At 41.3% G+C, this 15,713-nt stretch overlaps 1 protein-coding gene across 4 annotated transcripts in view; it reads right to left on the reverse strand.

Moving 5' to 3' along the window:
• LOC143480792 (uncharacterized) overlaps positions 1–15,713 on the reverse strand; it is a 123,806-nt gene that overhangs the window by 39,492 nt on the left and 68,601 nt on the right. Inside the window, exons 3-4 of one of the 4 annotated variants that reach the window (XR_013121877.1) lie at positions 8,982–9,041; positions 6,743–7,757 (exon numbers count right to left, since the gene is read on the reverse strand). The exons of 1 other annotated variant lie outside the window; for it this stretch is intronic. The gene's annotated coding sequence lies outside the window, so the exon portion shown is untranslated. Of the gene's footprint in view, positions 1–2,104; positions 2,401–6,742; positions 7,758–8,981; positions 9,042–14,890; positions 15,332–15,713 lie in introns of those variants that run through there. 2 more of the 4 variants (XR_013121879.1, XR_013121878.1) reach the window with 2 other exon arrangements.

A 15,713-nucleotide genomic window follows, 5' to 3' on the forward strand; every position in this document is an offset into this window, starting at 1 on the left:
CGCGTTCCAATTTTGGCAGATAGCTGTGACCTGAGGTCCGGGGCGGCGGGGTGGGCGAACGCAAGTTGTCTAGCGGGGGTGGCAAACGTAACACTCGTGACGGAGTGTTTTTTCAATAGCCCTGAAATAATGCTCCGGTTTAAAATTAATTCTCCCGTCATAAATTATAAATGTGTTTCTTTTTTTTTTTTTTGACCGTATCCAGTTAATCAGGAATGAGATTGGGTCCGGACAGGACTGCGTTCGGGTCCGGATCCGGACCGCGGTCCGCCAGTTGAGTATGTCTGCTTTATCGAGTAATAAGATTTAAAGTAGAAATGCATAAATAATATTGAGGACCATCTTAATGAGGACCAGAGGGGTTGAATTCACTAAAATCGAGATAGAACAAATACTAGCCTTCTTAGCAGATGGGAGACAGAAGTGTCCTTATCCAGTTCTGATGCATTACTTTACCGGTACCACCTGATGATGAATGAGATGTAGGTCTTACACATTGATTGGTCCAACTGGGTTGGAAAAAGCTGTTCCAGCAAACAAATACAGTACTATACTAAAACAAAACTGGGCCTGTGCGTGTGACATGGGGCCAATGGAAAATGGAATAACACAGCTGTTCCTAGATCAGTGGAAATGGTTCTTGGAACAGTCAAAGTCAAATTTACAGCTCTAGCAAATAAGTTTGTCTGTGGAAATGCCTTTGTCCTTGGTATGTGCATGGACATTTTTGGGTGTCTTCGTAACTTTGAGTCTGATGGAATTTAGGGTCATAGATCAAGCAATAAAAAAGGCTGGTAGGCAGTTCCTGTATTCCCGTCTGTGGATTTATGATAGCTAGGATGTCCTGGAAATGGGTCAGAAAGGCAGACGATCAGGCAAAGGGTGTGATCTACTGCCAGGTTACGGTTGTTTTGCTAGGCATCCTGGCGCCACAGGGGTTGTGGTTCCTGTCCATGGGCAGGTGAGACAGCGCAACCTTACCAAACCATTTTAATCGGAGGAATAAGGTGTAATCTGTTTTCACTACAGGACTATATTTTCCCCTTACTGTACCCACTAGGGCATTTTGTCATACACGTTAAGTTGGCACACAATATTTTATGTCTCATCGTGTCTGGAAAAGGCAAGATACTCTGTGAAGTGAGGTGAGAACAGGCTTGCAATATTTTACATTCTGGAGTAAAAAAAAGCACAATGAGTTGTAATTTTTTTCTTTTAGTTAACTTCTTAACAATGACATTGTAAATGTGTAAGTGTGTGATAAATGAACCACGGAGCGTTTAGATATCTAACCGTATGTCTGACCCCGAACTGGAAGATTAGTACTCAAACAAAACTGATTTCACCAGATTGTGTCGATGTCAAATGAGACCGTTTAAATGTCGATGGTGTAAAACAGGGTGTCCAAAGTGCGGCCCACCCGCGTGGAAATGTTCACTGGCGGTGAATTCTGTTAACTCTGTTGCCAAATGCGGCTCGTGTTTAAATTTTCCCACCCGCACCCAGTTTACCGCAGCATTATATATTTCACCAGAAGATGGCAGTGTAAATGTATGCATATTTATACTATACATTTTGCATTTCATTGGGAAATTAAGGTAATTGATGCAGTAATTCGTCAAGGAGCCCTGACAAAGTATTGAGTGCATTAATTGTACATGCTTTTCAGTAAGCCAGCATTTCTGAATAATTTTTTTTTCAGTTTTTCACTTATATAACATTCTAATTTTCTGAGATAATGATGTGGGTTTTTATTGGCTAGAAAGAGGTCACTCATGTCATGAATCTATTTAAAATATGCCTTTCACTTTTTGTACTTAATTACTGTAATAAGTTAATACACTTTTTGATGATATTCTAGTTTTTGAGATGCATCTGCAAAAGTCGAGGAGGGGAGTTTAAGTTGAGCTGAATTAATGTACGTTCAGAGCTACGTCTTATTAGAACTTAAGAGTAGCATTATCTACAATTCAAGTTCGATGTTGACAACATTAAAAACACAACACTTGATCGCCCACTTGTAAAATTCAAAGTAACTATGTGTGTTCAACCAACAAAAACGATTAAAACCACACAGAACGAGCTGTTATTTCACTAAACATACCGTTTGTAGTCGGGCTTCTGATGCCAGTAAGTTGGAACTGCCTCTCCTCAGTGTCAAACAGTGAGCGAAGTGATCTTGAAGTTATTTGAGAAGGATTGAGAAACTGTCTAGATTGAAATGTGCAGAGAAAACAGCTTGTCCGACGTCCTGTTAAATGTGAACATAAATCAAGCCCTTTGCTGTTTTACTTCTTAACAATACACGAGGAACTAGTTTCACCTGTTATTGGAGTAAACGTCCATGACGAATGCAGATCAAATGAATTATTCATGAGCGTTAGGACTTGGGCTGCGGAGTGAAAATGTTAGGGGCGTAAATTTTAATCAGTCATGGGGTTTTTGGAATCGGTCCATTTTATGACCCGGTTTTACGGAGGAGATGACAACACGGTTTGAGGTTAATAGTGTCACTTCCATGTACCGAGCTCTTCTTATTCAAATATGCCAAAGTAAACACGGTTAATTCCGTGACACCTTTAAAGATTAGATGAGGTATCTGGATATACAGATAGAATATATAGAAACCAAGACAAAAAAATCTCAAATTCTGTAAAAAGCTTATTACTCATTTTTAGTGGACATTTTTTTCTTATTCTGCAAGATTCCTTTTAGGCAGAAAGAGTTAGTATTAGTATTAGTTAGTGTTAGTATTTACTATAGATGCTTAAAAATACTGAAAATAACATAAATGAACATGTTAACACATAAATGTTAACACCCCATATCTTACGTTGCTAAGAAGCCAGGAATTATAGGCCTCACTTATAAAAACAATGGTCCATTTCTTTACATGAAATTAATTAGCTAACACACATAATTAAATCCATATAAGCGGTTTACATAGGTGTTTGTAACAGTGACAACTCTTTTGGCCACGTTGGGTTAAATGAATGTAAAAGTTGAGGTGAGTTTAACATAGTCATTACCAGAGGTGGGGACTCGAGTCACATGACTTGGACTCGAGTCAGACTCGAGTCATTAATATTAAGACTTTTGACTTGACTTGAAAAAATATTCAGAGACTTAGACTTGACTTGGACTTTTACACCAATAACTTGGGACTTGAATTGGACTTGAACCTGTTTACTTGCAAATACTTGATTTTTTTTTACCCCAAATCTAAATTTTAAAACGCATATTAATATTTATAAAGTGCGCCCCATTAATTTCATTTCCGTCCTTCTGACGCAGACCAGTCCTCTGCTTTTCCACACTCGCTGTGTGTGTGTGTGTGTGCATGAGCTGCAGCACAACCAATCAAATGGGGGGTTGGCGAACGTAAATTTTTACCGGGCGGGGTGTAAAATGGACACAAATTAAGTATTATATCGCGATCGATCGATCGCCAGTGGTTGGTGCCAGAGCGAACTAGTAACTCATTGAATCATAGATGTGGATCAGAGGTAAATAAACTAGATTTTTTTCCGGCGTGAGAAATCGGATGTGTGGCGTGAGAGCGTGTGAAGACGGTCAAATGCGTGTGTCTCACGCTCAATGCGTGAGAGTTGGCAACCCTGGGTTCTGTATCTGAACTCGGGGAAGAGAGCCTCTCTCTGTCACCATCATAATATCCAGTTCTATCTCAGCATGGATTGTGTATTTGAAGACATCTACGTCGAGAAAAAATATATTGACAAATGTGGAGCGAGTTTTCAGCTATGGGGACATCATTCATCGTGCACAAATGACATACAGACTTTTGGCCAGCAAATGCAATGCAGAATAGTTTACTGAAATGTCTAAAGTTGCAGATTCCTGTTAATTGTTCAGTTCTTGTATTTGTTTGTCTTGTGTCACTCACACATGTTCTCCAAGAAAATGCTGTTATGGTTCTTTGTATTGTACTGTGAAAATATCAGCACTTTTTATTTGAACATGAGTTCTACTTATGACTTTTTCACAGAATATTTATTTCTGGAAAATTGTAGTTTAAAGTATGAATATTTTTGCAGCCAAGTTTAACAAATTGAACTGTGCAATAAAGAGGTGTAATTTTAATTTTTTTTTTTATACTTCGTGTTTTCAGTTGCACATGTTTTATCAAGATTTGAGGAGAATACAGATTTAAAAAAGAACGCATGTCTATTATTTACATTTAAAATATACCTGCAACATTGGTAAAAAAAAAAAAAGACTCGAAAGGACTTGAAATTCCAAGTTTCAGACTTGGGACTTGACTTGACTATTGCCTGTCTTGACTCGAGACTTGACTTGACTTGACTTGAGTGTCTTTGCTTGAGACTTGACTCGGGACTTGAGGTATAAAGACTTGGACTTACTTGAGACTTGCAAAACACTGACTTGGTCCCACCTCTGGTCATTACTCTCTTAACAGGTAACATTATTTAAACCAGCTGGCTAGAAGATACGGACCTGCACAACTAATGTCATGAGTGACGGCCGTCCACCCTGTAGACTTCCTTAAAGTTGTAATAGAATAAAAATATGACTACATGACATGACTAATATAAGTGTATATACTGCCTAACATTGTTTACAGATTAGACAATACCAGTAAACAAAGTATCACATAAGACAATAGAATAAGGACACACCTCATGGTTTTATTCCTGTAGGGAGGCTAAACACGCGCTTGGCTGCTCAAGTGTTTCGCTGTTTCTCTAATCACAAAACCAAAATCTGACAAAGAAGGTCTCTAGAGATGAGGTGTATTTTACATCTTTCATTATTGTACACAACCTGCCGTTCCAGGTGTATGAGCTTACAGGCAGGTTGTTCAGGAACACGTTTCCTGATTCAGAAATAGCAAAAAATAAAAATAAATAAAAAATACTACCTGCTCATCAACCAAGACAGCAACTATTTTGAATATGACACTGAAACCTGAATTTTCGGGGGATCTGATCAAGTTAATCTGGACAGAGAAAAAGGTCATGCAGTATTTTGTTTGCTGAAAGGAAAGACTTTACCCAAACATTGTAATGAAACACAAGTCCTTAAAACTCCAACTGTGTAAAACATTTTTTTAAATTAGCAAAGACAACTTTTATCAAGTCTGAAAGCTCAAACCTTCATATCACCAATGTTGGCTGTTCAAGTCACACGATTGTGCCAGAATGGTTGCGAAGGAGTTCTCCATATCACCCAAGAAACTGATTTGTGTGGAAACCAGACGCATGAATGAGTTCTGGTCATCAGTGCTAGCTGGGGCCAGCACTCCAAATACTGCCCACCTTCTGGTGTTTTCTAATGCAACAGCGTCGAGACTTTGACAACCGGGTCACGGAGGAAAAGCATTCAGTGAAAGAGTCGTCTGTGGATGTAAATAACTCATTGACCAAAGGAGTCAGAGGTCAAAGATCGTTGTGATGAAGATGCAGTGTACAGTCAAGCGCATGATGGCTGAACACAGCACTGCTGCACCGACTAATGTGTCCAAATGCGTGAATTGTCATTCGTTGGATGTGCTGTGCTGTAACAGCAGGCGGCTGGTTTGAGTGTCATTACTGTCTAATGTGAAACAGAAAGGCAAGACTCCAGTGGAACAAAAGAGCACAAACATCAGATAACAGAGCACTGGGAAAAACATCGCCTGGTCAAATGAATCCAGCTTTGTGTCGCCCCCATGCTGACGGGTCAAAATCAGAATTTGGTGTCTGGTGTCATCAGTTCAGGCTTGGGTAGTGATGGTGAGGGGAATATTATCTTGGGGAGTAATGGTGAGGGGAATATTCTCTTGGGTAGTGATGGTGAGGGGAATATTCTCTTGGGTAGTAATGGTGAGGGGAATATTCTCTTGGGTAGTAATGGTGAGTGGAATATTCTCTTGGGTAGTAATGGTGAGGGGAATATTCTCTTGGGGAGTAATGGTGAGGGGAATATTCTCTTGGGGAGTGATGGTGAGGGGAATATTCTCTTGGGTAGTAATGGTGAGGGGAATATTCTCTTGGGTAGTAATGGTGAGGGGAATATTCTCTTGGGTAGTAATGGTGAGGGGAATATTCTCTTGGGGAGTAATGGTGAGGGGAATATTCTCTTGGGGAGTAATGGTGAGTGGAATATTCTCTTGGCCCATACTCAGTCTTTTGATACCTGTGGATGGATGTTGGGAAAGCAGGGCTTACCTAAGCATTGTGGCCAACCAAGTTCATCCCTCCATGACAGTTGTTTATGCTACGACAGAAGGACACTTTCAGCAGAACAACGCGCCATGCCACAGAGGGCTGTGTAGTCCCAGCTTGGTTCCAGCGCAATACTGCAGCAGCATTTTTTGTTATTTGTTTCTAATTCATGCAAATTAATGTAAAATAAACAAAAGACAGCTTCCACACAAAGACTGAATTCTGGCTGAAACACCTCCCAGTAGACCAGCTCTGAAGTCACTCATCAGCGGCGTTCCCGTGCTGAGATTTTACAATGTTTGCAAAGACGTAACACACACAGTGAATGCAAATTTGGGAGCCATGGGAGTTATACAAGAATACCAGCCTGTAGCACGAGGCTCTAGATTACTTCCTGACTGCCAGAAAAAGTGTGTTTTCCAAAAGGAAAAAGAACTTCTAGCCTTATATAGCGATGTGAAGAGTTCAGACATTATTTCTATATGGCAAACCCATAAGAGTTGAGACTGATCACAAACCGTACGTAAACTTGTAAGGTTCCTCCAAGGTTTTAATAAATGTTGATGAGACTACAACTTTATGACCTGCATGTAATTTACAAACTCTTTACAAGGGTATCAGTTGTAAAGAGTATCAGTTGTAAATGGTATCACTTGTAAAGGGTATCACTTGTAAAATACCAAGGTGTTGCTTGGAAGCGTATACCTTGTTTGCTTCCAAGAGCAAGGAGGGCGGCTAATGGAAAGCAATCGAGAAGTTATTTTTCTGACAGCTCACCTTCCGATGACCAAGAATATACTAGATACTTTCAATGTTGCTACAACTGCAAACTGGTAGTCATGGTCCAGTCAGGATGGCAAAAACACATCAAACAAGTTACAATAGAAATATGAGAATACTGGGCATTCAAAGCTCATCTGCTCAGATAGTAAAGCTCTACATATAAGTCATGGTTGTTGATGATGATGTATTTTTGATTATGGTTTGAGCATTTAATGTAAAGACCCAACCGTTTTTATAGTTAGCCAGTTGGGGCACTCTTCCTCTGGGTCATTGTGTGATTGTGTGAATTGATAAAATTTCCACTTTCACCTCTCAGTCTTCACTTAATTTCCCATAGTTAATTCTAAAATTAATAACCAAACTACAAAAATACCTCAAAAGTTTTCAGAATTCAGAACTTTGTTAAAGACCCCCTTGGCAGCCATTAAAGCTGCATGCCTTCTTTGATAAGTCTGTAGGTGTTGCCCACCTGGATTTGGGCAGGTTATCCCATTCTTCATGGCAGTTCCTCCCAAGCTCAACCAGGCTGGACAGGTAACATCTGTGAAATGACATCTTCTTGACTTTCTACAGTTGTTGGAGGGTGTTTAAGTCTGACCATTGGCTGGGCCACCCAAGGGCGTTCAGAAGAACGTTCGGAAGGACATTGAAAGGCAAACTGTCCTCCAGTCTGAGTTTGCATTGACTCTGAAGGTTTTCTTCAAGGATGCTGCTGTCTTTGGCTGCGTTCATCTGTCCCGCAATTGTCTCCCTGTCACGACCACTGAGAGGAACCTCCACAGCACGATGCTGTAGGATAAACCAGGAATGATTTATATTATCCTATCTTTATATTCATATTGCCCCATCCTGGCCCTGATCCATGGCTCACATCAATTTGATTGCAGCAATCTACAAAACGTCATGGCTTGTTTTTTGTCCTGACAATGCAGTGTGAATTGTGGGCTCATGTAAACGCAGCTGTGTGCCTTTCCAAACTGCAACAACTGGATTCAAACATCCCAAGCGTAATTATAGCAATGATATCGCATTCATGATTCACAAAGCCTGATTCACCTGACCACAATTTGGAACACCACAGCAACGTGCCTGAATCCCTTTGGGGAAAAAGAGATTTGTTTTTGATAAATTTTCAGAACTATCTAAAAAATTTCATTTCATCATTAATTCCTCAGCAGAGGTGTCAATTCCAGGTTCAGAAAGTAAAAGTCCTCACCAGGATTTTACTCAAGCTTGCTGGATTTTCTAATTAGTGCAATCTAGGTAAAATTAGTGGAATCAACACAATCCAGGAAGCCTGAGCAAAATCCTGGTGAGGACTTTTACTTTCTGAACCTGGAATTGACACCTCTGCTCCTCAGTGATTAAGTGTAGATTTATTCCACACGGGTGATTAAGTATAGATTAATTCCTCATGGGTTATTAAGTGTAGACTGACCCACAACACAAAGTGTGCAACAAGTAAACAGATCTGAGTTCTTGCTCAGATACACATACACATACTGATTTACATCCACTAATCCTTCTACAGACCTGCCACTTAACTCAATTAACCCCCCTCCCCATAAACAAGTCAGTGACTGACTGTCTCAGAGATGATTGGAGCTTAAAGACAGGGTCTCCATCACTAGAGTTCCTTGGGTGCATTTTAACATAAAATAATGAAATGACACTATTACAGGAATATACAAATAATTCATCTGCAGATGTGCCCTTCAAGGTCTTACCTAAGTAGTCTCAGGAATTCATGGAAAAAATTCCCCATCTCAAAATTCATGCATGATCAGACCTTTAATCTTAAATTCAGTAGAGATAAGAACTGAATTGGATTCCCTCCCTCAGCATCTCTCTAAAGCCATTAGAGAAGGCGGGGGATTAAAATACATTTCTGTTATGTAAAAACCCCCGAGTAGTGGGGTAGGCACGGTTTTATAAAAGACTATGTCAGCGATCAATTTAAATCTGTTTGACTCTTCCTTTAAGAAACTGATTTGAAAATTTAATTTGACTCACTTTTACTGCAGCTGCGGTCACAGCTCACCCAGGTCTGCAGGACATTATAGAAAAATTGATCTGAAATATAGGAGAGGTAAAGCAAAATAATTCAAGACTTCCACATCTCAGCACTATTCTTCCCCACTTTCCTTTCTGTCATTAAAATGCGTATACTAATAAATGAACACCGCAGTTTAATTTGTACTGCCACCTATTTGCTGATCCCAGGATTTCTCAAAGTTGTGCATCTCCACAGGCTGCCAGCAGATGGCAGCAGTGCTATTAAAATGAGCATGCCAAGCATGTTCCAGTATCATTTCTCCCCTGTGCTTTGACCTCACCGTAAATTGCGTACCCAGGTAAAAGCAGTCTCAGAAACAACTCACACCACACCATAGACTGTACAGGGTGTCTCCAAAATAAGAAAACACCCATATAAAATTAAATAAGCAGGCCATTCTTTTCTCCTACTGCTGATGACATTTCAACAAAACATCTGGCTGTGTGCTAGCACAAGCAGCAACAATTATATCTGATAAGATATTATATGAGCGTTTCCTTACATTTGAGACAACCTGTGTGTTCTGTCTCTGTTCTACACACAGAGAGACTAAACATTAAACATTGAAGAATTGTTAAACATTATAGAACCGCTCAGGACTCCCATACATGCAACAGATCTGTGGCTGAATTCATTCATGCAGACAGTCAGTGATATTACAGTTTTTCAAGAGACCATAATATCTTAAGGATCTAGCCTCTTAGAGCACAAGTATTGCTGTGTGTGCATACATTCGTGTGTGTGTGACTAAGTCTACACGACTAGTGCGGAAAACGCACGCGGTGCCTTGTTTGCTCACACACTCCAGAAGACAAGATGTCACCACAAATTCCTGTCTTTCGCTGCCACCGTCTTTCACTTAGCATGGGACGAGCTGTCATTCATGTATGTGACGGTGTTTTGGTTGTAAATGGCCTCGGGGGACAGAGGAGTGACGGCACTCAGAGTGAACCGGTGCTGAGCTTCGTCATCCATTTTGTGTGAAACTGCCGTGCAATGGGGGGGTGGGGGGGAAATTGGATGTCAACTGTGTTTGTCACACTAATGGGGAGCGTGTGTGATTGTGACAGACAGGAGCTCTCTGTGGTATGCTTCAGTGCCTCTCTCTCTCCACGGCAGAGCCGGAAAGAGAGGGATGGAGACGGGGAGAGTGTGAGAGAGGGAATACAAAACAACATTTCAAAGAGCAGAGCAACAAGAGGAAGTCTAAGAGGAAAATAGAGGAAAGTAAAGGAACACGCATACAGTATCAAGACCACAGCCATCTGAAACAGGCTCCCTACCCATGATCCTCTGCCCTCTATCTCTCTATCTTTGTGCTCTTCGAAGCAGAGAGTTAATTAGCCAATTAAAGTCTAATCAGTGGAGTCTTCAGAGAATGACCAGGGCTCAACCAGCTTGTACAGGTCACAGGAAATGTTCCTCGCATACTAACAACGGCACGGCCGCACGTAGGTAAACATGCAAATACACATGCTCACGTTTTCTCCTCTACTCATACATAAGTAAAGGCATATGTATCACTAATGGGGTCTGTAAAAAAATATAAAAAATGGTTATGGACATAGAGAGTGATTTATTATTATTAATATCTCTCCTCTTCTAGATGACCACTTCCCTGCAAACCTTTTACCATCAGTCTACAGAAAGTAGGTGTAAAAAAAAAAAAGAAAAAGCTAATCTTTATTCTTAATTTAAAAGCCATTTAAGATGCATTAGTTCCTCTGTAATTGCTTAAAACTCAATTATAAGAACCCACTGAAGGTTTGGTCTGAGCTGCTCTCTGGCGCTGGGTGTCAGAGGGGCTGGTGTAAGCCATGGTAACCTACAGTGTAATACAGAAGCATATTTAAAGCCCATTTAACCGTTACTCCATTTACTTGCTTACTTAACCTGTTTTTTTTTAGAAGAAGCCCAGATTTCAGTATGATTTATGGTGGACATGAAAATCTGAATTACTTCTTTTGCTTTTTTTAAGTAATCATGCACAAATATATGTATGTGTGTATACATGCTTTTGTGTTAACAGCCATGTATAGGAATTTAGCCATGTGTTTCATCGATGTCATGGGCAGACGAAGAGATTCCTGTAGTGAAGAGGACAGAGAGCAGATGGGATGCACCTGTACCTAATTCACCAGTGGCCTGTGTGTGTGTGTGTTTGTGTGTGTGTGTGTGTGTGTGTGTGAGAGATTAGTTCACTAGGGTTCCACTGGTTACACCTCCGCTTTAGGCCATATGGTATCATGGAGGTGGATGGACCCCTGTGTCTGGTGACATCACCATGGAGACCAGTTGCCAGGCCTACTGAGATATAGCAGATACAACAGTTAAACTGAAACCGTGGAGTCCTGAAGCTTGCTCCTCAAGGGGGCGCTGTAAACCTGCACTCTTTCCATATGGGACTTGCAAGGAGAAGTCAAAGACTGTTTGTGTTAAATATTACTGGTATAAGACTGTAAATATATGACAGAACTATAATATACAGTGTATACAATAAACACATGGGCATATTCTCTAAACAAATTTTGATTCAAAGTTGGACTGTAATTCAGACGGGATTAACCTTCCCACTCCCCCAAGCTCATGGACGCTCAGGTAGTCTGAGAGGTGGAGAGTTTATTTTCTCCACTAATCCCCAGTAAGTACTTTGAACAAAAACATAACGTAACCAAAATACATAAGCATTGAAATATTCAGCAGCAGACGTTTTGATATTTGGAGGGGAGAGGGGTAGAAGCCAAAGTTTCTGGAGTGGAACAGAGCCTTCAAGAGCCTTGGAGATCCTGGGAGATCCTTGGAGATCCTGGGAGAGCGTCTGGAAGGGTCTGGATGTGAGGTGGGCGATGTGGGTTGGACTTGGACTGCTGAATGCTGTACATGCCACATAAGATCATTATTTCAATTCCCTTCCTTTGTTGGGTGAACAGAACTGCAGGACTTACATGTTCATGATAGACTCTATTACACACACACACACGCACACACACACACACACACACACACACACACACACACACACACACACACACAGTGTCTACATGCACATGCACACACATTCCCATGGCAAAGTGACTGTTTACAATATTACAACTTCTTTCGTACAGCCTTTCTTTCTCCCCAATTCTATCACTCTTTCTTCACTCTCTTCTCTTTCTAGGCAGTTTCATGCTTCTCTCTCTCTCTCTCTCTCTGTACATTATTATGTCTATCTCAGTAAGCTCTCTCTCCCTCAGCCACACCCCCTTTTCCCACACGCGTTATTGACACAGTGGAGAATCTCTCCTGTTAGTCACTCTCCCTGTCGGCTACTGGATTAACCATGGCGCCGACACAAGGCGCTCCATTTTTCTGCTTTTTCTTTGTTTCATCTTCTCTCGTTCCTCCTTTGTTTTTGTCTCTCTCTCTCTCTCATTTTCTCTTGCTGTCTCCTTCACTTTCCTCTCAATTTTACATCTTTCTTTCATTCTCTGCCTTCCTCACTTTCACCCTCTCTTTCCCTTTTGCTTTTCCCCGTTTGCCCTCTCGGATCCGGCTGGCGGGTGCTTGCTCACATCAGAGCGGCCAGTAATCATCCTTTGTTCGCCTGGCCTTGTGCAACAGGCCCAGACTGCTGAGCCCACAGTGCAGCACCCGGGTGCACGAGGCAGTCCAGCAGCCCAACAGAACCTCCAACTGCTACCAATGTACCCAGCAAATCAGGTTTTAATTATTTATTACAGATAAGATGAATTCCTAAATTCCATTCAACTTTGAAAAGATGCCTTGTACCCAGTTGGTTTTAAGACAGATTAAATAATGGGGTGCTGAATTATACATGCTCCTTATGTGTGTGATTTAGGGGCCTATGTCAGATTCCACTGCTCCGTTTTCTTAAGACGCACTTACTAAATGAATTGAGGTATCCATCATAACTGAAGGACATTCTTTCTAATGTTTTTGCAGCCTCCAAATCCACACATTAATACATAATAATAAAGAAACGAGTAAAAACGAGTTATGAAGGAACTTTGTGAGGTTTCGCCAAAACAGCCATCCAAACAAGTCATGGCATTCAACCAGCGGAATACAAAGTCACTACATTCGTGAAACATTGCGTGAGGATCCCACTAACTGCAGTGCTGGTCTGAAAACCCCACCCAGTCGACTCAGGGGAGATCACACCGAGCCAGAGCAGATGAAAACACAAGGAAGTAGGTTGTCAGTCAGAGATATGAAGATGGACTCACCCTTACCCTCCCTTTGCCCCCCGTTGCTGTTGGGAGTGGTATGTTCCTATGCGTATGACACAAGTGCGACGCGCCCTGGTCCGTGAGCAGACGTTGGGGTGATGTTGCTGCTGCGATGTCTCTGCTGTGCTGGGGGGGGGGGGGGGGTTTGTGTCTTCCTCTACACTCCCACTGCCGACGGCAACACGGGGGGAACAGGAAGCACCAGCCCAGAAAGAGACGTGTGGATGAAACGATCTGAAACTGATCTTACACAAGCTTTGCTTTATCTGCATGTGCTATACGACCCAGAACTGATTCAACACCAATCTGCATCGGTCAAGGCAATCAGGGGCAGGTGAACCATGGAGACAGAGGGGGCGGAGCATGCGATCCAGTCACTTTACACAACACACATAAAGCACCTATTAATAGAAAAAGAAATGAAATACATTAAAAGTAAAGGTGATGAGAATGAAAAACAAAGAAATCTTTATTAATAATTGTCATCCAGTTTTTCTATGCGCTCTTCATTCATCTGCCTGGGGCCCATGTATCATCTCACTGTTGTAATTGGGGAGGGAAAAGAATCGTGGATGAATAAATGAGAGAAGAAACGTGGCAGGTGTGTGAGGCGAGGAGCGGTGTGAATGGGAGCAGGCAAAGAGGTTAATTACACTCATTTATCGGGTTTGTTCTTCCTGTCGTCGAGTTGTGTTCTTGGAAAAAAGCAAAAAAGAGAATGAATCCTTACACACTAAAGTGTGTGTGTGTGTGTGTGTGTGTGTGTGTGTGTGTTGTGCTTAAATTAAAACAGCAGCACAGCAATAAAAAATGCTTAACAATAAAATCAAGAGTAAAGTAGTAAACATGATGCTCAACTCTGTTTTGCGTGTGTGCACGTGTGTGTGTGTGTGTTTGCGTGCGTGTGTGTGTGTGTGTGTGTGTGTGTGTGTGTGTGTGTGTGTGTGTGTGTGGGAGTGAGGGCAGAGGCTAAATGCATGGATCTGTTTAAAGCTTTTCAAATTAGAGCTACTCTATAGATCTAATTTTTACTCTCTTTTGCTCTCTCAGTAGCCTTTCAGAAGAGGATAATTTTACACTGGTAATTGTTTATTTTATTTCATTATTTACTCTTTTACTCTATATGTAAAGCAGCTTTCCAGCAGAAAAAATTATTGTTTTGTTTTACATTAGCATCTCCACCCACAGGCCAGACAACAGCCAAACAAATGCTACTTCACCTCAGACATCGCAAATCTGAATAAAGCTTTTATTCAGCTTTGGTAAACGTGTCCAAACCTTTACAACTGCAGTATTAGAATTATGTCTGTGAGATATATTGAAGATATTAGAGATAAAAACACATGACAGGTTGCATTGTGGCGATGTGTTTGGTTTAAAATCAGTGGTAGGTTTTCAAGTTAAATTACATGCAGTTCCATCAGTATCAATAAACTCCATTTGAACACTTCAATAAAAATTCTTATAAGGAAATAATTAGAGATCAAAACTGATTAAATAATGAATGACTAATGAATAAATGAATAAATAATGTTTAAGCTAAAAAACAAAACCAATTAACACTCCCACTGAGAAGGCCTCTCATCACTGGGAGTTTCCACAGAGGTGGTGGGTAGTGATTTCACTGAACGCAGTAATGATGTCTCTCTGTGTCGTTACTGCTCCTACGGTGCTGGTGGTTAAACGCTGCTGTAGTGAGGAGATACGGTGAAACTAAAGCTTCCTGGACTTTACAGAATGATCATTTCTACTGAATGACGTCTGATGCACTGACCTTAACTAACTGGGCACAAACCAGCTCCACGTGTGTGTTTGCATCATTCTGTCTGGCTCCATCACTTGTGGATAGCCTGTTTAGCACTTGAACATGGCTTTATTATTTATATTACTGGAGTTTTGCTTATAAAATAAAAATTAAGCAGAATAGCCTAGTGATGAGTGGCTCAATGAGGCAGTGTTTGTTAGAAGCTGGTCCTAGTTTTGCATCTGTGGACGGGAGAGTTTGAGAGCGGTGCAGAGAACAGGCGTGTCTGTCAATACAAGAGTGATCGATACAAGCCATCCTCCAGGGGGAGCTACACACAACAAACACATACTTTCTTGATCAAACACATGTGCGCGCACACACACACACACACACACACACACACACACACACACACACACACACACACACACACACACACACACACACTACATAAAATCCTCAGTTCTTCAATTATCCTGTTTCGGTGGCACTTCTCCTGGGCTGTCCCCTCCTCTCTCTCTGTCTCCCTCGCTCTCTCTCTCTGGCTCTCTCTAAAAGACCTGCATGTTGGTCTGTATAGGACTGTGCCAGTTTGTGTAGGTCTTTGTTGGTCTGTGCAGGTTTTTGTTGGTCTGTGTTGGTGTGTGTAGGTCTGTGTTCGCCCGTGTAGGTCTGTGTTCGCCCGTGTAGGTCTGTGTTCGCCCGTGTAG

The sequence above is a fragment of the Brachyhypopomus gauderio genome, chromosome 17 (genome assembly GCF_052324685.1).
Source record: "Brachyhypopomus gauderio isolate BG-103 chromosome 17, BGAUD_0.2, whole genome shotgun sequence".
NCBI classification, from domain to species: Eukaryota; Metazoa; Chordata; class Actinopteri; order Gymnotiformes; family Hypopomidae; genus Brachyhypopomus; species Brachyhypopomus gauderio.